The 25,085-nt window shown below is 32.8% G+C and overlaps 1 pseudogene; it reads right to left on the bottom strand.

Moving 5' to 3' along the window:
- Window positions 1-309: 309 nt before the first annotated feature.
- Window positions 310-23,518, bottom strand: LOC133868244 (cysteine-rich receptor-like protein kinase 10; annotated as a pseudogene).
- Between the last annotated feature and the right edge of the window lie 1,567 nt (window positions 23,519-25,085).

Raw genomic sequence — 25,085 nt, 5'->3', positions numbered from 1 at the left:
TGTACAACCCACATGCATAGGTCTCACTAATGTGCCTTGTTGTACACCTTTATGGTGTGCAACTAACACATCCCAATACAAAATTAATTGCTAATTGCTACACTAATCGAGGTGGAGGAACAGATGATCCAGGAGGTAGAGGAACAGGTCCTGCCAATGACTGGTAAAACGGGTAAACTTCAAACCTAATGATCATTTGTTTTTTCTTGTTTGGTCAATTATACATACCGAATTTCAAGCTTATTACTCTGTTCATGATTCATGAAGTTTGAATTCTTTCAATACTCATAACATACAACTCACGTACGGTGGAAGTACCATGACTTAAGAAATGGGAAAGCCTTACTACCCTCTATCCACACTATCGAGGGTATAATTCACTAATCGATGCTTCATTGACAGACAATGGCGTTGATTTGCCTGTAGTAGATTGATCTGATTCCAGCTCGCTTAATGGCCTTTCCTCTGTTCGACTATGAAGAAAATATGACGGTTGTCGAAGAGGTGATGGCAAAGAAGTAGAGTGACTGTTAAGCATGAGAACTATGGATGCCATGGTGGGTCTGTCAGCTGGATCGTCCTGCACAGACAGTACACCAATATGAAGACATCTCATGACTTGATCTCTTGAGGAAGAATTTTCCAAATTTGGATCCAACACGTTTAAGGGTGTTCCATCCGCCCAGTGTTTCCAAGCCTGCACCATTTGCACAAGCAATGATGTTAATTTGCATTAACATAGGAAAACTAAATCAGAATATTTGGTTCATACTACTCACATAGCTGAAAAGGTTGTCTTCACCCTCTGATTGATAAAAAGAATCGACTTTCTTGCCACTTATAATTTCAAGAATTAAGACACCAAAACTGTACACGTCAGACTTTACGGAAAACTGTCCATTCATAGCATATTCTGGAGCCATGTAACCACTACAAACCAGCATTATGGAAACAACAATATTAATTATAAGTAAGACATGCTCATTTGTTTATAAACAATGCAATGCACATAACATCTTTGATTGACCACATTAATCCACACATACATTCATGAAAGCCTCCTAAAACATTTTTTTTTACCTTAACTCCAGTTAACTTGTTAGTGTGTATATATATATATTTGAATTAACCTATCTTGATTCTAAAACCATGTCTTTCTCTTACAATAACCTTTTTTGTTGCATAAATGAGCAAACATTAAAAACTTACTATGTGCCGACAACCCTACTTGTGTTTCCTTGAGTTTGATCAACTCCAAAAATCTTTGTCATTCTAAAATCTGAAATTTTTGCATTCATATCTCCATCTAACAAAATGTTACTGGCTTTAAGATCACGATGTATAATTCTAAGTCAAAAATCTTCGTGAAGATAAAGAAGCCCTCGAGCGATCCCTCCAATAATATTATAACGGCTGGACCAATCAAGTCGTCCTTGATTTGCAGGGTCTGTACATTCATCAAAACTCAATACTCGGGTTTGAATAATCAACTCAAGTCAGATAAATATTTAACTTATTCATTTAATTGAAAAAAAAAAAAAAATCAAATGAACTAAATACTAATATAGAAAAACAGTTTAATATAGTTATATCTTGTTAGTTCAACAAGACTCAATGAATTTGCTAATAGTTAAGCAAATGGCCTCCTATTTGCTTAGGGAAACAAAAAACCAAAGTGTAAGATGAACCTTTCTTAAATGTATTTTGATCTTCTTTGAAGTAATTTTTTTTTTCCCCTTTTTGAATATTGAGAAGAAATTCAGTGATTAACATATGGGTAAACTCCGAGTACTTGAATTTTCCTTCACCCAGACACTAGTGATAATTAAAGCCTCACAATTCATATCACATGCAAGAAAATTAAACGTATGTTCATAAGGGACAAACCATATAAAAAGTAGTCAAGGCTTTTGTTGGACACAAATTCGTAGACAAGAATCTTTTCTTCTCCTTGAAAACAAAATCCCAATAGCCTTACAAGATTTCTGTGTTGAAGCTTGGTTAATAATATAACCTCATTTTTAAATTCTTCTTTTCCTTGTCCAGAAGTTCTCGACAGCCTCTTCACAGCTATTTCTTGTCCATTAGGAAGTATACCCTGAAAATGTACTTTAACTAGTCATTAGAACAGTTTTCCATTTACAGTTCATATAATCCAAACATCAAAAGCTTCAGCAATGTCAAATTTTGATGCATAAAATTATATTGATCATGTGTACTTAAATGAGTATGTTATGAAAGTAAAATTCTACAACATTTAGAAAACGTTGACATAACTTGCATTAGTTTATCTTAGAGTAATCGTAGTTTAATTAAATAAAGATAATTATAGTTATCTATCTGAGTCAAAGTCTTTTAATTATTTGTAGCATTATGGTGCAGAAGTTATTTCGTAGTAGGTTTTTCCAAGTTAGAGTTGGAGTTATCTCAAAGTAGTTTATTTGTATTAGGAGTTTATATCTTAGGGTAGAGGTAGGAGTTCATCTCCTATTTTATGTTTTCATAATTCTCTTATTTATATGCGTGAGTGATTAATAAAAAGTAAGCAAAATTAACTTTGTGTATGAAAAGGTCTAGATTTCCTCAAAACCTATCAAACTATCCCGTTGCGTGTTCAATAAACCATTTTTCTAACAAAGTAGAATCCCTCACAAAAACAAAAACAAAAAGCTAAACAAATAATGAAAACGAATCTTGTACCTTATAAACCGCACCGAATCCGCCTTCACCAAGCTTATTATTATCTGAAATCTTGTTGGTGGCAATTTCAATTGTAGCAAGATCAAATTGCAAGGACTCTATAGTTGTAATATCATTAGCAGCTGCATAACAAAACGCTCAATTTAAGTAACTTCAAGTGTAACATTAAGAACAAAAAGAATGCACAAATCAAATTATCTTTCGTTTACCATTTTCTTCCTGTATAGCATCGTACTTTTTTTTTGCTCTCCTACTAATAAGAAAGCAGTAGCCGGCAACGAATAGCAAAATCGAGAGAGAAATCGGAACGACAATGGCAATAATTATCACCGCTGAGATTTGATCTTTTCCTGCATAAACAACAGTCACTTGGATTGATAATTAAGCTAAAGTGCAGAATGATTTATAATTAGAGGTACTTCTAATTAAATATACCAAAAGTGTTGGTTATAATACTATAAAGTACTAGACAGTCTTGATTAATTAGTTGTGACAAAAGCTTAACCTATATTCTAAAGTTGAAACTAAAAGTAGCTACTGGCAATGAACAGAGCAACATATATATTTGGTATGATATATACAAAGAACTTCATTAAAATTAAATGGCTAATTTTAGCTCCATTCATTTAGATATGGTGATCGGTCTAGAACCATATTTCTCGATGCAGACAGGGAAATAATCGACCTACTGCTTGTGGTGGCTAATTTCTTAATTTGTCGTGATATTCTGCATGTATTTTGGACTCTTAAGCTTGTTAAATTAGTCGATTAATTATCTTAAATTAAGGGATTTGATTTGTATTTGAAATTATTCAAATATTTATAAAATTCTACAAATAGAACATTGTACTCAAATCGTATTATCAATGAAAGATGTAGCCTTATATATAAGGCTTTAACGTGTGGATGTAGATCACAGGACGAACCACCTTAATCTCTGTGTTTTCTCTCTTTCTTTTATCTCTCTATATTATTATTATTAGTTTCTTTATGACATCAAATTTATAGGCTAATGCTAGTTGTTCAATCCTGAATTGCAATTTTTTAATTTTTTTTTGTTACTTATATTTTGTTTCGGATTGATTTCAATCAGTCACAAAAACCCCTTTGTTTCTTTTACTGATTTCCTTTACTTTTTTTTTTGTTTGTTATTATTATTATTATTATTTTTAAAAAATGTCAGTAGCAATCTAGTCTGTCCAAGGGAAAGAACATTGCTACCTAACATTAGATCTCTAGATCTCTTTTGTTCTCCGTCCTTTCTTTTCTTTTTTCTTTTTTCTTTTTTTCATACGTGATAAGCTAAGCTAAGCTCTTTGCATGCTTCTCATTATTTTCTTTTCCTTCAATCATTACAGAGGATTTGTTGTACTATTCACCATCTTTAACAGATTGAAAGAAGTTTGTATTTCAAGAAGTGAAGAAAAAAATTAATAATAAAATAAAAAATTAATTGTTTGTGTGGTGAGGCAAGGCACCAAGTCTATTTCATGCCATAGTTAGCCCATTCCGGCCAAAAGAAGGTGATGTTCAAATTTCGGTCAAACTAGCTAATGTCAAAATACTTGAAGGATAAAAATCATTTGAAATAACTATTGATTTATATCCCATAAATTAAGAGATTTACATGATTTGATTATCTGAAATTAAGAGATTTGATTTATCTTTTAAAGTATTTAAACATTCATAAAGCTCTATAAATAAGCATTTGTACTCAAATCATATTATCAAGGCTTTTTTTTTTTTTAAAAAAAAAAAAATCATATTATCAAAAAAATATGTAGCCTATAAACTTTAACGTGTAGATATAAGTTATGAGGAATCCTAGGGCTTCTTCTAGTATCCATATGGAATGACATAAATGTAATAAAAAAAAATTAAAAAATTACATACATGTCATTCAGAATGACATAGATGTAATTTTATTATTACATATATATTCTTTCAGATGGACACTAAAAGAACGCTAAAAGAAATTTTAGCATTCTTTATAAGCCATAAGCCAAAACATCTTATGGTCCGTTTGTTTCGACGTAAAATGGTTTCCATCGTAAAATGGTTTCAGGGAAGTCATTTTTCTAGAAAATATTTTTCGCTGAAAGCATTTTTCGGTGTTTGGCGCGTACAGAAAATCACAAATATTTTTTATATTTTCATTCAATCATTTTAACCTATAAAAATTAATTTTTATTCAAAACATATAAATATTAACATAAAATAATATAAAAATCATCAATGACGAGATTCCGTCACAAGATTCTGACCACTTTTATCGGATTCCGGCTAATATAGCCAAAATTCGAGATAAAGGCCGGAATCCGAAAAGTTTCGTCAGAATTCGGGATAAACGGCCGGATTCTGGCCATCTTGTTGGATCTGGCCAGAGAGGCCAGATTCCGGCCATCTGGCCGGATCTGGCCAGGGAGGCCGGATCCCGGTAGGTCCGGCCTCTTTGGCCAGAGCCGGTCGGGATCCGGCCTCTCTGGCCAGAGCCGGCTGGGATCCGGCCTCTCTGGCTAGAGCCGGCCGGTCTGACCAGATTCCAGCCAGTTGGCCGGAATCCGACCAGATTGGTCGCCGGAATCTGGGCTGACTGGATTCCGGCAAAGGTGGTCGGATTCCGTCACCAGATTCCGGCAACATTAACCGGATGTTGTCTGATTCCGATATCGGCAAAATTTCAATGGTAGTCGGCTGCTTGAACGTGAAGGTCGAATACGTCGTTTAAAAGAGATCGACCGCGTCTGGCATCTTCGGAAAATGATTTACGCTTTTAAAAAGCGTAAATCATTTTTCGAAATTTACTAAGCATTTTTGGTCAAACAGAAATCATTTTTCGGTTGACTATAATTTTCGTCCCTACCAAACACCGAAAAATGCCGAAATCATTTTTCAGAAATCATTTTACGCTGAAACAAACAGAGCATTAATTTTTATAATTTATCTCTTTCCTTTCATTTTTTTTATATTATTATTAGTTTCTATAAAGCTGGCCGACTTTCAATAATTAACAAAGTAGAAAAGGCGTAACCCACTTGATTGTACCTAATTTTCCCAAACTTCTAAAATGTGAATGGCTCGGATGGGATATAAAAAGTAGGGTAGTGATTGGGGCACAACCCTGATGGGTTCTACCTCATTGTGTGCGGGGTTGTGTTGAAGTTGTACTAGGGGTTATGCTTTTAGCATTTTTCCAAAGTAGCCTCCTTCCCTTCCTTCTTCTCCTTTCTTTTTATAGTGAGAATTTTTTTTTTTTTGCGTGAAAATAAAAAGTGATTAATGTGATATAAAGTAAAAGTAATTTATATAAAAATATAAAATAAATTTATATTGTAGTGGTTTTTTTATTTAATTAATAATAAAAAAAATTATTGATGTGATATAAAAAATAAAAATAAAAATAAAAATATTTTGAAGTTAATGTTTGTTTGAAAGATGTAAAAATAAAGACGAAAAAGGTTATTAACCGGGCTGAAGTGATATATACTTCCCCTCCCCCCGCCCCAAATTCTCGGAAAGCACACACAGAGTATCAAAAGAGTAAGAGAAAAAACTCTTAATTTTTGGGCAGTCATGGTAGAGGTAAGTTGCAGCAGCTTCAGTTCCGGTTTGGCTAAGAAAGGTGATCATCAAGGAGAAGACCAAAAGGGTCGTCAAGCAGAGGTTGAAGCAAGGCAATCCCGCTATAGTGACCAAAACCATGCTCCCAATTTGCAGCTAGCTATGGGGTTTGAGAAAATTTGATAGGTTAGGACCAGTATGCCAAATGAAGATTTCCGAAGATATATACCAATACACAAATTAACATTAATTCGGATCCATTGACGCGTGCTTGCGCGTCAATATACCAAGTCAAGCTACGTTCTTGTTACGGGGAAAGATGTGACATTGGAAAAGACTTTAGTTAAAAGTATGAAAACAATTAAATGTGACGGGTGGACCTGGAATTATGCTCGAAGTTGCAACCACTCGTATGTGTGGGATCCACTCATTCAGATAAGCTTCACCCATATGAGTGGTTCTGCAGCATGCTTTGCCCATCATGAAAATTTCATTTCAATTTTGGACGAAAAATAGTTCCTCAAAATTTCACATTTTTCAAAAACACATGCTACGGACCAAATTTGAGCCCAATATATGGTCCATTGGGTAGACTAGAGATGATTGAACCGGTTATTTAACTTATTTTAATTACTTAAAATATATATACATATTTTCGTTATTAGTATTCCAAAAAAAAAAAGAAATTCTAATTGATTATTTATCTCAATTTTTTTTAAATATAGATTTATTGTGAAAGTTGAGAGAAAGGGGCAGAAAATGAAGAGAGAATGAAAAAGAAGGGAGAGAAAAGAACAAAATAAAAATAAAAATAAAATCCTAAAATGTATTACAGTAAACTTTTATATATGACAGTTTGCGGTAGCAAAATGGATGAAAATGTATTATTTTTAAACATTTGTTGAAATGATAAAATAGCTCATAATAACTATTATGGAAAATTCTTCATACCCTTTACAAATTACCACCATATTCACAATTATTGTCTTTCCAAACTTTTAATTAGAGCAATATCCCTCCAAAGTTGAAACTATTAAAAAATTGGTAATGTTTCATAAAGTCAGCAAAAAGACAAAATTAACTTTATAATTTTTTGTAATTTAGAATGTATTTTATTTGAAAGGTTATTGGCAATTAAATGATAGGTTGAACTTTGAAGGAGTACTTAAACTTTTTTCTTTTTCTTAAAAAAAAAAAAAAAAAAAAAAATTCTTTACTAAAAAAGTTTTTAAAACTATTTTTACTTTTACACAACATCAATCAATTCATTTTCCTTTTCTCCTCTCAACACTTTCGACCAAACACATTTATGATATTTATAACTTGTTTGACATATTCTGCCATTACATTAATGATCAGCAATGACGCAGTATTTATCAAGCTAGTCTGTGTGAGGAAATTAAAATGTTAAATTTATTAAAAACAACAAAATTAATTTTACAAGCTGGCATAATAGATTAATAGTTTTTTTTCTTACTATATAATAGATTAAAAGTTGACTCATCAAATGGCACTACCATTCTTCTCCGTCACTTGTTTCAACATCATTACAAATATTTTATTGCATCATTAATTTAAAATCATTTGACATTATATAGCTCATTATATACAATAAAATAAAATAAAACATAATCGAGTAAATCCTTTCTCTATTTCACTTAAGGCAGGCAATTCAGATTAGCGGGTCAAGTTTAAGACGACCTACCACCTATTAAGAATTAACTCGAACACAATTTGCTTAATTAAACAGATAAATTCCTTCAATTCTAACATGATTCACTTGACTCATTTAGACCTAAACACATCATGTTTAACCATTTTGATCAAAACACAACCTGTTTGGCCTGTTTCAAGTTGTATTTATTATATACATAATTTTGTAAAGGGTCAACACGTTTATTATCTGAATTTATTTATGCCAAATTCCAAAATTTTAATGTTGTGTTAAATTCATAAGTCATATAAAAAATTAATAGTCATAATTTTATATATTCCAATCACCTATTGCTTGGGTCATATGTCATTTGGTACTCTATGATTTTGAAAGTGGGTAATGATGATATCTTCACAATCTCTCCCACCCAATTCTTACACAACACTCTCATATTGTGTGGGTTTCATGCATATAAATCTCACATGTAAGACCCACATAATGTGAGAAGAGGTTGTTTAAGAGTTTGGTGGTAATTGTAAGGGAAGCATTACCCTTTGAAAGCAGCGTATCTGTCATGTCATTTTCTCTTACTTGGACAATCATTCAATTAGAACAACCTAATTGATTGCCATAACAATTAGAACAACCTATAAGAACGGCCAAAAGCCCAGGGGCTATTGTAGTTAAAAGATGGCTGCTATGCTGGGACCTAGTACTGTATACGTGCAGAGCCAGGTTGAGCTTGAGGCTGTCAGATTTGATTTGAATACATAAAATAAGACTTTAAACTCGACTTGAGATCAAACTGAGTTTTAAAAGGTTGTTCGAATTCTACTTGTTAAGAGTATAGTCAAGTTCAAGTTTAGCTCGAACTCGACTGATTTAACAAGCTGAGCCTCCAATCTAGTTTGAGAGGCTCGAGCTCGATTGAAATTTTATAATATTTTTTACTACAAAAGAAAATTAATATTAAAATTCAAAACAATATTAATTTTCATCTATATTATGTAGTATTACATATATTATGTTTATTATGTTAATATTTATACTCCTTTTTTTTTTTTTTTTTTTTAATTTTTTTACTCCTAAAGAAAAAAAAAAAAATTATGCTCATCCCCTGAAATGCCCCCTCAACATTTCATTAAAGGGCAAACTTGACCGCTTGCCGTGTTTTTTTTTTTTTTTTTTGTCATAACTCAATTATTTTTCATTTCTGTAAGTAGGTAAAAGAAAGAAAGAAAAAAATACAGAGTTGAGACTTGAGAGGTTGAAGAAGCGGAAGGGAAGAAGGTAGAAGACAAGCTGACAAGGCAACTCTTTTAAGTTTTAATCTCTATGAAACGCACAATTTAGAAGTCACAAAAGAGCCGAGAGTAATTAATAAGTCTACAAGACTACAACTCTACTTTACATACTTGAGAGTAGAACAACTGTAAGCTTGTAACAAGTAATCAATAAAAGTCATCAACTCTACATCTCTAGTCCACAGTCTATGCTATCAATAAGTCATCAATAACTTAATAAAAAAAATAAAAGAAAGAGTCATCAAATCAGTGTGACGTGAGTTGGTGTGAGTTGTGACCGTGTGCGACGTGCGTGGTAGGCTAGTAGCGTGTGGCTTTAGAAGAGGTCAGCAAATTTCGAACAGATCATAATTTTTTTTTTTAAAATGACGGATTAGATCTTGACATTTTTTGGCTTAGAAAAAAAAAAAAAAAACTATTGTTATTTAAAGGTGGTCAAGCCGTGTGGGATTGTGCTTTGTGCATATTCAATCAAATCTCATCATAATATTCTATACTTCGAACTTTAGCCTTTGGGTTAAACTTGATGTCAGTGTTATTTTCTGTATTTTTATACCTTTCTCAATTGTTCAAATTAATTTCTAATCAAAATTCAACTTTTCAGTTTCAAGTATGTAATAAACTTTTATATTAATTAAGATTTAAGCTTTTATATTTTAATTGTTCTTTTCAATTTATTGTTCTTTTATATTTAGGTTGTTTATTTATTTTTTTTTTTTTATAATAGTTTAATTTGTTTATGAATATATATAGTTTTTGTTTTATATTTTAATTGCATAAAATATATAATTGTAGTTGTCTGAGATTATGGAGAACAATGATTCAATTGAGGTAAATTATTCTTTTATATTTAGGTTGATTTTGCCAATTGCGACAGCAACTGTTGAAAGAACATTTTCAATAATGAACATTATTAAAAATCGTTTACATAGCAGAATGGGAGATCAATGGATGAATGATTGTCTGGTCACTTACATATATTGAGAAGAATATATTCAAGATTATCAACAATGAAAAAATCATGCAGCGATTTCAAGGTATGAAGGCTCGTCGAGGACAACTGAATGAAATTGTAAGTTACATTTATATGTTTTAACAAATATTTAAATTTTGATGAATTGTTTATTCATTGCATTAGTTAAAAAATTTAATTAATTTTTATTCAACTTTAGTTTCTTTTTTATTCATTAAAAAAAAAAAAAAATTGCCCCCAATCTAAAATCTTGGCTCTGCCACTGTATATATATACACGAGCGAGCTAATGATTTGAGTCGAACGAGTCGAATTGAACTTATATAAGATGAGCTCATAAGTTTTGTCCAATCAAAATCAAGTTTATACAAGTAAGTCTCATTTAATATACGGATAAATTATTGTGTTTATAAACTATTAATTTATTTTTCAAACTACATTAACAAGCAACTAAGCCCATCTTACACTTTTACCGGGACCATTTTCACTTTGAAAATCTGAAGATATTATGAAAGCTGTGGACCATTATATTTTTCCCTTTGAAAATATGCGCGCGGTTGCAGACCAACATTCACATAACGCTAGCTAAATTTTAATTATTAATACATTTTTTCTGTTTCAGTTATCTATTATTCAAAAACGTCACACATATCTCTAAATATTTTTCTATTTTACTTAAATATTCTTATTTTATTCTTGCCGTAGAGATAGAGAATCACTTCAAATCCATTTGAGAAAATAGAGAATAGAAAAAATCATTTTTTTCACACATTGTTGTGTGATATAGTTCTCAACAAATGTATACTGGGATCGACAGACGTGTCCACTTTCCTGAAATTTCAAAACTATTCCTTGATATCCTCTGTTATCCCTTGATATCCTCTTCCATCGTTATCTGCAGTTTGTTGAATGTTTGTAGGTCTTTGAGTTGAAGAGTGTTGCTGACTTGGTTGAGTTGGATTAACAGAAGATATTTGAATATAATACAGATCGATCATAAGCTAAGATTTATCTCTTGATCAGCCAACTCGTGTAGCTAAAGAAGACAAACTGTAAGCAAATTTCTTTACGGTTTCTTGCGTACTCATGATTTATATAAGTCCTTTCCCCTTAATTTTATCTTTCCCGAGCTGATGAAAGAAGTGTGAGAAGGTGTAGATATAGATACAGATAGGGCTCTTTCTCAAGTTTCTTCTCTTGATTTAGTGAAGGAGATGGATAGGAGAAGGCTCTAGTGAGTCTCTAGTGAATTTTCGAGTCTCTTCCCTTGATTTAGTGAACGAAATTGCTAGGAGAAGGCTCTAGTAAGTCTCTAATGAATTCCCGTAGTGCATGTCTGCCCATGACTGTTGACTGAAGTTATCTCCAGGTACTCCTCTAGGCTCTAGCTCTCTATCTCTCTCTGCGTCCGTGTGATTGAAGGACTTGTAGAGACATGCATATGCAGTGCATGTTATTGACGTGCATAAATTTTTAAGCAAAACGAGTCAAAAAGTTAACAATTCATGTTATGGGATTGATTTAGTTGTTGTCAATTCATGGCTTGGGGAAATAAACGGTCGAAAAGTTTCTTTTTATTTTTTTTACAACCATTGTCACTGCTTTTGAGGTTTTTTTTGTTTTTCTTTGTTTCCGGGTGCAAATGCAATATGTGTGTGTTAAGCTTTTCTAGCTAATTAATGGGGTTTATTTAATTTATCTAAACAAAAAGATAACTTTCAAATTTATGGCATTAATGTAGAGCTTAAACTTCTTGTTTTCCTGATGGGCATGCATGAGATTTTTATTTTATTTATTATTATTATTGATGATCATGATTTTCTATGTCAAAATCTGAGATGGGTTTTTTTGTCAGTGGATTAACAATGGTTTTGACGAGTTCAAAAAATAAAGCCATTTTTTTTGTTTTTAATTTTTTGACCTTTTGTTTTTAGGTGACGTGCTAAATTTGACAACCATTAACACTTTGAAAACAAGCTCATTCTATAAATGACACTTTAGTGTCATATATATATATATATTAGAGGAATTATTCGGAGGAAAACATAATATTGAGATAAGTGACATTTCATTTAACTGAAGAGTGTACTTATTTTGTGTTAAATATCCGTTCAGGTTTTTTTTTTTTTTTTTTAATAAAGTAACTGTATCATATCTGACAAATTTACAATTTTGCCACTCCTATATGTCAAATTTACACTTTTGCCACTCCCACTCAATCTCTAAAATGCGCCACTGCACATAACCCAATATACACGATTCCACACAATCAAAGCTAATCAAATTTACACTTTTGCCACTCCCTCAAAATCTCGAAACTGTGGCTTATACTATAAAATTTACATTTTTGCCACTTTAAAGTCTAAACTATTGCTGCTGCTGCACATAACGGTCATAACCCATATCCCCACGTGTACACCCTAAAAAAAAAAAAAAAATTACACTTTTTTCCTCTTGGGGCTCTCTCAATCACGAAACGGTATCGAAAAACCGTATCAAATTTATTGGCAACAAACCATATCAAAAAGCCGAATCGTAAAAAACTGTATAAAATATTGTTTGTCTAAATTCATAGCAAAGCAAAACGTTTCTATCTCTCTCTATATAACTTAGCGGACGAAAGTGTAACAAAAAACGTAGCCAAACTTACGCACCCTTACACTCCATATTTTTTTCTTTGATTCTTGGAACTAGAAATATATACAGCAACAATTATTTGAGTAATTTCACTTTTTTTTCCCCCTTTTTTTGTCTTTATTTTTTATGGTTGTCATTTTTTGTTCTTTTTTTTTTTGTTATAATTTATATTTTATTTTTATTTCTGTTCTGAAATTAGTTTCTATTTTATTTTTATTTTTAAAACATTATATATGCAAGGATGATTGTTAAAAAAAATAATAAATAAATAAATCTATATTTAAAAGAACTTATTCCCATACCTACGAATTTCATTGGAAAAAAATATATATTTATTTTCCTATTATATGAGTATTTTTCGTTTTTCGTTGGTTGTCCGTTTTCATTTTTTTTTTTTTACCTAATTTTATGTTCTAATTTATATACAAAAAATATAATTCTTTTTCTATTACAGGAGTGTTTCCAGTTTCTATTTTTTGTTCATTTTCATATTTTGTCCTTATTTTTTGTTCTAATTTATATATTATTTTTATTTCTGTTCTAAAATTCGTTTGTGTATATATATATATTCTTAAATTCTTAAAACATTACATATGCAAAGGATGATCGTAAAAAAAAAAAAAAAAAAAAAAAAGTCTATATTTAAAAGAACTTATTCCTATACCTCCGAATTTCATTGGAACCAAAGGAAAAAAAAAAAAAAAAAAAATCTTTTTCTATTATATGAGTATTTTTTGTTTTTTGTTGGTTGTCTGTTTTCATTTTTTTTTTCTAATTTATATACAAAAAATAAATATATATAGTTATTTTCCTATTATAAGAGTATTTTCCTGTTTCTGTTTGTTGTTTGTTTTCATATTTTGTCCTTATTTTCTGTTAATTTATATATTATTTTTATTTCTGTTCTAAAAGTAGTTTTTTTTTTCAACCTTATATATGCAAGGATGGTTGGGAAAAAAAAAAAAAAGCTCTAGACATAACTTCTTCCTATACCTATGAGTCTATGAATTCATTGAAATCAGAGAAAATATACAAAAAATAAAAAGACAATTATTTTTATATTATATGAGTTTTTATTTTTTTCGTTTGTCATCTGTTTTAATTTTTTGTCCTTATTTTATGTTCTAATCTATATATTATTGTTTATTTTTGTACTAAAAGTATTTTCTTTTATGATATATATGTGAAGTACGGTCGAAAAAAAAAAAAAAAAAAAAAAAAAAAAAACCTCATTTTGATGGTACTTCTTCCTATACCTATCAATCTCATTGAAATTGAGAAAAGTATACAAAAAATACAATTATTATGTTTCCACTTTTTTTTTGTCATATTTTTTTTCTTCTTCTAGATGTAGTTTCGTTTACATTATACATGTGAAGAACGGTCATAAGAATAAAAATTTCTATTTGACGGGACTTTTTCATATACATATGAATTTCATTGGAACCAGAAAAAGTATACAAAAAAGATAGTTCTTTTCTATTATAATACTATTTCATATGAATTAAATATTAGACCCTACACAAATATCTTTAAAGAAAACGCTTTCATTCTGTTAGGCATAGAACTTCTCTCCGATAATGTCAGAGGAAACGTTTGATGAAAAGTGTTTTTATGAGTGCTTTTGTATTCTCACATTATGTTCTTCCGATATAAAAAGTGGTTTAAACTTTTTTTAATCTCTTGTTCTTTAGAATTACAATAAACGGCTTCTTTAATATGTTTGCAAAATTTATCTTCCCAAAAATAAATAGCAAAAAATGCTACTATATTCTTAGTTTAAGTTCTATTACTTTCATTTGTGGCCTTCATTTTTAAATTTTCATTGAAGTGCTATTTTGACCTTCTCCTAATCTTCATTTTTGGTCAAATCACCATATCATGTACAATGACTTTTGAATTAATGTTTTAAAGTATTGAATATAAGTGATCTCTCAAATTCTCTCTCAAAATTGTTTACAAAACAAGTAAAGCTAATCCTATTCTCCTTCTTCAAATTAAAGTAAGTTCCCTCAATTTGTTTTGTAGTATTACTTTTACTTCCTTTTGTAAATAAATTGCAATACACATAGAGATATGTTCCTAATATATACTTCTTGCTACATCAATATTATAATTCATAAATTGAATTTATTATCATCTGTGGTTTAATTTTTTTTCCTACAAATTAAATTTGGCAATAAAAAAAAAATGGTTCATGTTTTATAAACTTGATAATTTTATGTAGCATTTTAATACAGGTTATATATCCTTTTTGTAAATATTAAAAACAAGTTATTGCAATGATGTGAGTGCACTATTTAGTTCTTTTACTTTGTGAATTCCTAAATTATGTAAAATGTCTATTGAATTAACATCTACAAAAATTGAATACATATGATTTATTCTGCTTCCTTACGAGATAATTTACAATATATGTTTACATATTTTTATCCTTATTCCTAAATTTTATGTTGTTTCTTAAATTAAATGTAGTATTCAAATAGAATAATTCAAAACTTTTGTTAAAACTACTTTATACATTATCTATTACTTTTTAAACATATATAAGAACATGATAGAGTTTTAATTCGTAAAAATCCGTGCATGATGCAGGTTATATGCTAGTTTATTTATAATTCTTTAAACACATAAAACTCTATAGTATTTGTAGATGCTCCTTCATTCAACTCTGCACTATTAGCTTCCAAAAGGCCTGCTTAATCAGAGAAGAGGGAAGAAATAAATTAAATGCATATTTAATGTGAGACAGGGCAGATCTCCAAGGCTGAGGCAACCTAGCTATGATTATTCAAGGCTTTTTGTGACTTTTGTTCAAGAGTGCATGCATTTTTTTTTTAAAAAAAATAAATAACAAGAGGTAATTAATATCCATACAAATAAGTCTAGGAAAACATACTGCAATTATATTATAAATAATAAAATTTATAAGATACCACAACAAAGTAAAAAGAAAAGAAAAGAAAAAAAAAAATGAAAAGCTTACAATCCCACATATAGGACCTCCACACATATAGAACATCCACTTTTTGTGTATGTATTAGTTTGTTGCCATTATTTTGTTTTGATTTTTATAGAATTTTATTATTGATAAGGATATCATTAGAATTTTATATGGCATGACATGTGTACTTAATTTATGGCGTGACTAAATAATTTGGTGATTGATTAATGTGGCAAAAACTATGTTAGCTAATTTGAACGGATGGAATAAATAGTATTTAACGCAATGAAAACTTAGAAATTGATTTTTTTGAAAAAAAAAAAAAAAAGTAAATTTTTTTGAAACCTATGGACTTATTTATAAACAGTTAAAAACTTAAAGCTACATAATATTTAACGGTGGTGCATTTTTGTATCGAGCAATCCTCGACAATCTTTCTCTCTAGAAAATACTGAAACTGATGAGATGGTCTATTAGTCCCCATTGGTACCTTCTAACCATTTCTCTTTCCTAGTCACTCATTTTTACTTCAAGTTTTCTTAGGCCATTCCTCCCCCACCTGGTTAATTTACTAGCGTTCACTATCTATTTATCTAATATACAAACTTAATCACCTAGGCTACAACGTTACTACCACTAGGTCTTAAGTTATATCGATCTTGTTATATTTTTATTGTGCTTCTTAACTTAAAATTAAGTTCATTCTATAATATTAATCTCATATTTCAGCATAATCATTGAAGTTATAAACAATAGTCTATCATGTGGGTAAAGTTTAGTATCTTTAATAAAATTTTTGTCATATTTCTTTTATCTGAACTCTTCGTCGCTCACTTTAGATAAATCTTTTTTGTATAACTTTTAGATGTTGGTTAAGTAGTTCCTATGCATTTGAAGTAGTTAAGAGATGAACAAGAGTTGGATGACAGAAAATAAATGGTCGGAAGAGTATGTTAGAGGGGTTAATGAGTTTTTGGAGTTCACATTTAACAAAGGGGCTATTAATGGTACGATTCGTTGCCCATGTACGGGGTGTGCCAATGACACCTCGTGGGTACGGGGCATGGTATATGCACATTTGATAAATTATGGGATTTGTCAGGGTTATACTTGTTGGTATGTTCATGGGGAACAACTTGGAACTACTTCTAGTCAAGCTACTAACACTCCCATTCATAGGGAGCCAATACATGACGGTTCCAGCGGGATGCGTGACATATTGTATGATGTTTTTCCCGCGCATGATCTCAGACTGGATCTCTGAAATGGGTGAGGAAACTAAAAGTGTATACGAAGATCGATAAGGTACTAGTGAGAGGACTCAAAAGTTTTATAATTACCTGAATGATGCCGACAAGCCATTATATGAAGGGTGCATTGAATATACTAAGTTTTTCGCTATTGTAGACTTGTATAATTTAAAGTATATGGCTGGATGGACTAGTAACTCTTTTACATGGTTGCTTGAAATGCTGAATAAAATGCTTCCATCGGATGCCTCATTACCAAAGAATACATATGAGGTTAAAAAGTACATTAAGGAGTTAGGGAATGAAACCAAAGGAATGTAGTACAAAATAACATAATTCAAGAAATATATGGATAAATACTTAGCCCCTAATTGTTGCCTCAACAATGCTACCTCCAACCTTAGTGCCACAATTTTTTGTGCATCTTCTGGTCTAGAGGCACTAACAAAAGATTGTGAATTACCATGATTTGAAAGGGACGAATGGGTAGCCCCCAGTCCTAACCCACATACACGTCCATGTCGTTCCTGACCCATAAATGTTGAGTATGCATCGTTTTGATGGTACATCATGCTGCCCACTTGGGTACCCTCTAATGAGTTTAGTGAAGAAAAAACTAAAATATAGCGTACAACAATTCATCCTGTCGCTGCGCTCACAGGTGTGCCATCTTTATGCTTATGTGTGGCAATAAAGATTTGGGACCTGGCGGACATAGCCCCAATAGATCTTTCCTACGCATTTCAAATTATCTTGTTTGTAAGCAAAATCAAGAACTTCAACTACACTACTAACTAAATAAGTACCATTTCGTTGGCACGTCGAGCGAAGCTTTTTGACCTTGAAGTGTGTATGATTTTTTGCTTTGATCGGCTCACTTGAGCCGTTTGCGCCTTGGCCTACATTGTCGGTATAATGGGGGTAAATATTTCTTTTATTCTATTGTTGCTTATATAGCAAAACATTTACAGGTCAGGAACGACATGAACGTGTACGTGGGTTGGGACTAGGGGCAATCCCTTCGTCCCTGCCAGATCATGGTTGTTCTCAATCTTTTGTTGGTGCCTCTAGCTCATAAGATGCACAATAAATTGCATAAATGTTTTGCTATATGCAACAATAGAATAAAAAAAATATTTACCCCCATTATACTGACAATGTAGGCCAAGGCGCAAACGGCTCAGATGAGCCAATCAAAGCAAAAAATCAAACACACTTCAAGGTCAAAAAGCTTCGCTCGACGTGCCAATGAAATGGTACATATTTAGTTTGTAGTACGGTTGAAATTCTTGATTTTGCTTACAAACATGATAATTTGAAATGTGTAGGGTAGATCTATTGGGGCTACGTCGAGCAGGTCCCAAATCTTTATTGTCACACATAAGCATAAAGATGGCACACCTGTGAGCGCAGGGACAGGATGAATTGTTGAACGCCATATTTTAGTTATTTCTTCACTAAACTCACTAGAGGATACCCAAGTGGGCAGCATGATGTACCATCGAAACAATGCATACTCAACATTTATGGGTCAGGAACGACTTGGACGTGTATGTGGATTGGGATTGGGGGCTACCCATTCATCCCTTTTCAGATCATGGTAGTTCACAATCTTTTGTTAGTGCCTCTAGACCAGAAGATGCACAAGAAATTGCGGCACTAAGGTCGGAGGTAGTAGTGTTGAGGCAACAATTAGAGGTTAAGTAGTTATCTATATATTTCTTGAATTATGTTATTTTGTACTACATTCATTTGGTTTCATTCCTAAACTCCCTCATGTACTTTTTAACCTCATATGTATTCTTTGGTAATGAGGCATCCGATGGAAGCATTTTATGCAGCATTTCAAGCAACCATGTAAAAGAGTTATTAGTCCATCTAGCCATACACTTTAAATTATACAAGTCTACAATAACGGAAAACTTAGTATATTCAATGCACCCTTCATATAATGGCTTGTCGGCATCATTCAGGAAATTATAAAACTTTTGAGTCCCTTCACTAGTACCTTGTCGATCATTGTATGCACCTTTAGTTTCCTCACCCATTTTTGAGATCTAGTCGGAGATCATGCGTGTGAAAAACCTCATGCAACATGTCACGCATCCCCCTAGAACCACCATATATTGCCTCCCTATGAATGGGAGTGTTTGTAGCCTGACTATAAGTAGTTCCAAGTTGTTCCCGATGAACATACCAGCAAGTGTAACCCTGACAAATCCCATAATTTATCAAATGTGCATATATTATGCCCCATACCCACGAGGTGCCAATCACCTCGTACATGGGCAACGAATCGTACCATTAATAGCCCCGCTGTTAAATACGAACTCCAAAAACTCATTAACCCCTCTAACATATTCTTCCGATCATTTATTCTCTGTCATCCAACTCTTGTATCTCTTAACTACATCAAATGCATAGGAACTACTCAACCAGCATCTAAAAATTATACAAAAGAGATTTATCTAAAGTGAGCAACAAAGAGTTCAGATAAAAGAAATATGACAAGGATTTTATTAAAGATACTCAATGTTACCCACATGATAGACTATTGTGTATAACTTCAATGATTATGCTGAAATATGAGATTAATATTAAGGAATGGACTTAATTTTAAGTTAAGAAGCACAATAAAAATATAACAAGATCGATATAACTTAAGACCTAGTGGTAGTAACATTGTAGCCTAGGTGATTAAGTTCGTAAATTAGATAAATAGATAGTGAATGCTGCTAGACTAACAGGGGGAATGGCCTAAGAAAACTTCAAGTAAAAATGAGTGACTAGGAAAGAGAAATGGTTAGAAGGTACCAATGGGGACTAATAGACCATCTCTTGATCAGTTTCAATATTTTCTAAAGAGAGAGATTGTTGATGATTACTCAATACAAAAATGCACCACCGTTAAATATCATGCAGCTTTAAGTTTTTAACTGTTTATAAATAAGTCTATAGGTTTCAAAAAAACTTTACCCTTTTTTTAAGAAAAAAAAAAATCAATTTCTAAGTTTTCATTGCGTTAAATACTATTTATTCCATCTGTTCAACGGTTCAAATTAGCTAACATAGTTTTTGCCACATTAATCAATCACCATATTATTCAGTCACGCCATTATAAATTAATTACACATGTCATGCCATATAAAATTTTAGTGATATGCTTATCAATAATAAAATTCTACAAAAATAAAAACAAAATAATGGCAAAAAACTAATACATACACAAAAAGTGGGTGAAGACTCCACTCCTCTTTCGAAAGCTGGGTGGAGGTTTTATAGGTGGGATTGTAAGCTTTTCATTTTTTATTATTTTTCTTTTCTTTTTACTTTGTTGTGGTATCTTATAAATTTTATTATTTATAATATAATTGTAGTATGCTTACCTAGACTTATTTGTACGGACATTACTTCTTGTTATTTGTTTTTTAAAAAATAGAGACAAAAAAAAAAAAAAAATGCACGCACCCTTGAACAAAAGTTACATAAAGCCTTGAACAAAAGTCACCAAGCCACCAAGCCTCAGCCTTGGAGATCGGCCATGTCTCACATTAAATATGCATTTAATTAATTTTTTTTCCTCTTTTCTGATTAAGCAGGCCTTTTGGAAGCTAATAGTAAGAGTTGAATGAAGGAGGTCTAGCTAGCATAAACTCAGATCGAAAGAGATACATTGCGGCATTTGTAAATACTACAGATCGAGTTTTGAGTGTTACAGATTTATAAATAAACACTAAAGTGTCATTTATAGAACGAGCTTGTTTTCAATGTGATAATGGTTGTCAAATTTAGCACGTCACCCAAATACAAAAGGCCAAGAAATTAAAAAACAAAATATACACAAAAAAAAAAAAAAAAGGCTTTAATTTTTGAACTCGTCCAAAACCATTGTTAATCCACTGACCAAAAAAACCCATCTCAGATTTTGACAGAAAATCATCATCAATAATAATAAGAAAAAAAAAAGAAAAAAAAAAAAAGGAAAAATCTCATGGATGCCCATCAGGAAAACAAGAAGTTTAAGCTCTACATTAATGCCATAAATTTGAAAGTCATCTTTTTGTTTAGATAAATTAAATAATTAAATCCCATTAATTAGTGTTAGATTATATTCTTATATATTGTATTGTCCCACATGGGCTATGTTGTGTATATGTCTTTCATGTACTAGCCTATATATATAGGACTCTCATGTACAGTATTTGTGTGATTCAGAACCTGTGCTCTGATACCATGTTGAGAGAAATGATATATATTGAATCACACAAATACTATACATGAGAGGCCTATATATATAGGCTAGTACATGAAAGACATATACACAACATAGCCCATGGGGGACAATACAATATATAAGAATATAATCTAACAATTAGAAAAGGGAAAAAATACAATTTAGCCACCCAACTACCATCGATTCTCCGGATAGCACCCCAAACTATCAAAACTTGGATTTCGGCCCCCCAAATTACCAATTGTTTGTTTTTTGGCCCCTTCCGTCAGTTTGTGCCGTTAAAGTGGATGAAAAGTTAGTCACGTGCGCGGCATGTGACTCTTTTAGCTAAAAAGCCCGAAAATGCCCCTCTCTCCGCACCTTGAAATTTCGAAACTGGCCCTTTGAAGTTCTCGCCTCCTCGTTCTGTCTCAAAACACATTTGATGTCCTTATTTCGGCACCTCCCAACTCTGGCATGAAGCTCGTTGGTCGTGCACATGGACGGCTCGCCGGTCTGATCGTGGCCAAAGAGCTCAAGAGGCTCCAATCCCACCTGGTTTGCCTCTACCGGTTCATCCGGTCCCACGTGTCCCGCTTGCTCAAGTCTAATCTTGTCACCGTTCTCGTCGAGTTACAGAGACAAGAACAGGTCTTCCTCTGGATGAAGGTTCATCATTTCTTCTCATTTTGTTTGTGTTACTGAAGGTTCTCAAGCTTCGACCGTGAATTTCGGTCTCTCTAGCAAATACTTGTGTCGGTGCTACCTTTCCTTGGAAAAAATCACAGTGATTCGGTGCTGCATGGCTTTTGCATGGAAATAAAATCAACTCACAAGTGGAACGTGTGTCTTAGTTCCTTGAGAGAAGAGATGCCATGTACAATAATTCGGTGCTGCCAGCGGAGTTTAACGTGTCTCACAGCCAAGAATAGCTCTTGTGCATGCATGGAATTACGTGTGTAATTGCTCTTTTGCATGGAAGCCACAGGAAATATCCAGATGACGATGAAATTGCAAAGCACGCTGGTCCTTCTTTGGCTAAAATCAAATCGGCTAGTAAATGCCTAAGAGTTGTGGGTTCAATTGATCAGAAAATGGGAGAGTACAGCAATATGCAATATAGGGTATGACTAATTGGAAAATGGCTTCTTTCGTGTCAAATAGAAAAACCAAGCATTTGGGATGGAAAATGGCTTCTGTTTTCACAAACCAGAAGTCATTTTTTGCCCACTTTTCATGACTCTGTTCACCTCTGTTTTACAACATGAAAACAGAGGTGAACTTCTTTCAAGGTGCCTCTCATCACCCGTATAGAAATCTTCAATCACTTCTAAGAGAGCAGCCTTACAGGACTGTTTACCACTTTCAACCTCCTAAAAATTGGATGAATGGTATGTTTGAACAACCTTTGAATTTGTTTCCCACTTCATATGTTTGCTTCTTTCAATTTTATTCTTGAGTTGACTTTGTTCTTTGTTCTTGTAATTGGCAAATGGCTGCGGTTCAACGCCCAAATCCTAATGGTATGTTTCCACAATTTCCTTTATCTTCTGCTGAAAATTTTGAAAATTACATGGTATTCTAAAATGATTTATAAGGGAGTTTACCATCTATTCTACCAATTCAATCTATATGGTGCGGTGTGGGGAAACATATCATGGGATCATTCAATATCATACGATCTTGTTGATTGGGTTCATCTTCAACCTGCCATTAACCCATCACAGCCTTTTGACATCAATGGTTGCTGGTCGGGTTCAACTACATTTCTTCCAGGGGAAAAACCTGCCATTTTGTACACTGGCGAGGACCTAAAAAACCGTCAAGTTCTAAATCTGGCAATGCCCAAGAATGTTTCTGACCCGCTGCTAAGAGAATGAGTGTCGCGTGGCCTTTCCACTCCCCTCTCTTCGCCACACCTTGATGCTTCCGTCGGCCGAACCAGTGAAGACCATAAAGGAACCCCACCTGAGCTTTCCATGTCATCCGGCCAGTCCACGCCCTTCTTATCTCACCTGCGTCCGTCGAAGCCGGCAGGTGAACACTCCACACCAAGTCGGGCAAGTTAAGACACGCAGAGGTTCCCCTAAGCGCCAAAGCCACCACGTCGTGCGCCCGCGCCACCATCTCCGCACTCGGGTACGTCCCAAGCCATATCCCCGTCTTCTCATTGGGTTTACACATTTCAAAGACCCACTTGTTCCTTTTCCTCCTCCTAACGCCGCGATAAATTGGTTGCCTCGTCTCCTTGAATTTCTTCCTGCCGGCGCGCCTCTTGGGCATGCTGGAAGCTAGGAGAACTACTTCTTCGTCCGAGCGAGCAGAGATGTCGGCAAACGAAGAAGTACTCTAGCTTCTTGGAGGTAGACCCAAATGGATGAGGGTCCGAGTATCAGCTGAAGATATCCATCTAAAGAAAAATTGTTGGAGACCGGCCGGGAACAATTGTTCCGAGGAGAAGATAAGTTGTTGAAAAACAAGAATCAAAACAACGGGAGGAATTTCAAACACAAGGAGAGGGGCATTTTCGGGCTTTTAAGCTAAAAGAGTCACATGCCGTGCACGTGAATCACTTTTCATCCACTTAAACAGCACAAATTGACGGAGGGGGCCAAAAAACAAGCAGTTGGCAATTTGGGGGGCCGAAATCCAAGCTTTCATAGTTTGGGATGCCATTCGGAGAATCGATGGTAGTTGGGGGGGCTAAATTGAATTTTTCCCTTAGGAAAGCTAAACACACATATATTGCATTTGCACACAGAAACAAAGAAAAACAAAAAGACCTCAAAAGCAATGACAATGCTTATAAAAAAAGAAAATGCTCAAATTACAATAAAAAAATAATTTTTATAATTGTTAATATAATAATAATTTACAATAAATTATAAATGTGCCTTAGAGTTATGCATTTGTTCTGTATGCAGCATTACCCTATAAAAAAAATAAAAAAACTTTTCGACGGTTTATTTCCCCAAGCCATGAATTGACAACTGAATCAATCCCACAACATGAATTGATAATTTTTTTGACTCGTTTTACTTAAGAGAAAGTCTGAATCGTAAACCCGGTTACGATCGGACTATGACTCTACTAGCGTGGTTCTGTCTATGTCACCTTTTTTTTTTTTTTTTAATAGAAAAAAAAATTGGAAATTACTGAAACGATACTGAAATGAAAAGGCTTTCTGAATCCCCTCATTCTCTTCCCCCAAATTCAAACCAAACATTCCTCTCTCTCTCTCTCACACACACACACACAGCTCCGTCGACCCCGCGCCACCAACCACGGACCTCAGCTCCGGTATGGTCTCTCTAGCTCTAGCTTTCTCAGCCCAGTGTAAGAGCTGAAAGTATTGCAAAAAATTTTGTTTTGTTTTTTTTGTTTTGTTTTTTTTTTTTTTGTTTTTTTTTCCAATTTATAATGTGTTTTAAGATGTAATTTTGATTTTGCCTTTGCAGGAATTGTCAAATAGCCTTAAAGAACCGATTGGAATCGTCAAATATCCTTAAAGAACCGATTTTTATTTTGCCTTTGCAAGGTAATTCATTTGTCCTTTTTGTTTTGTTATTATTGAAAGCAATTTGTACGAGTGCATAATTGAACAATCTTCCTCGTCCGTAGTTATTTTTTGGGTTGGATTTTATCACTTTCGTCCTTAGGAGGGAACAATACTGGGTATTCGTCAAAGTATACCCGGAAGTGTTTTTTTCATTGTTTGTGAGGAATCTTAACCCTTTGGTTAATTAGTTTGAGTTAGACAATTAGTTGTGGTTCTATTTGAATTGGAAAATTGGGTTTTTATGTGAAATCAAGGGCAACTTCTAATTTTTTTTTTTAAAAAAAATAATTG

The sequence above is a fragment of the Alnus glutinosa genome, chromosome 5 (assembly GCF_958979055.1).
Source record: "Alnus glutinosa chromosome 5, dhAlnGlut1.1, whole genome shotgun sequence".
Lineage (NCBI taxonomy): Eukaryota > Viridiplantae > Streptophyta > Magnoliopsida > Fagales > Betulaceae > Alnus > Alnus glutinosa.
This window is presented reverse-complemented; position numbering and strand designations above follow the sequence as displayed.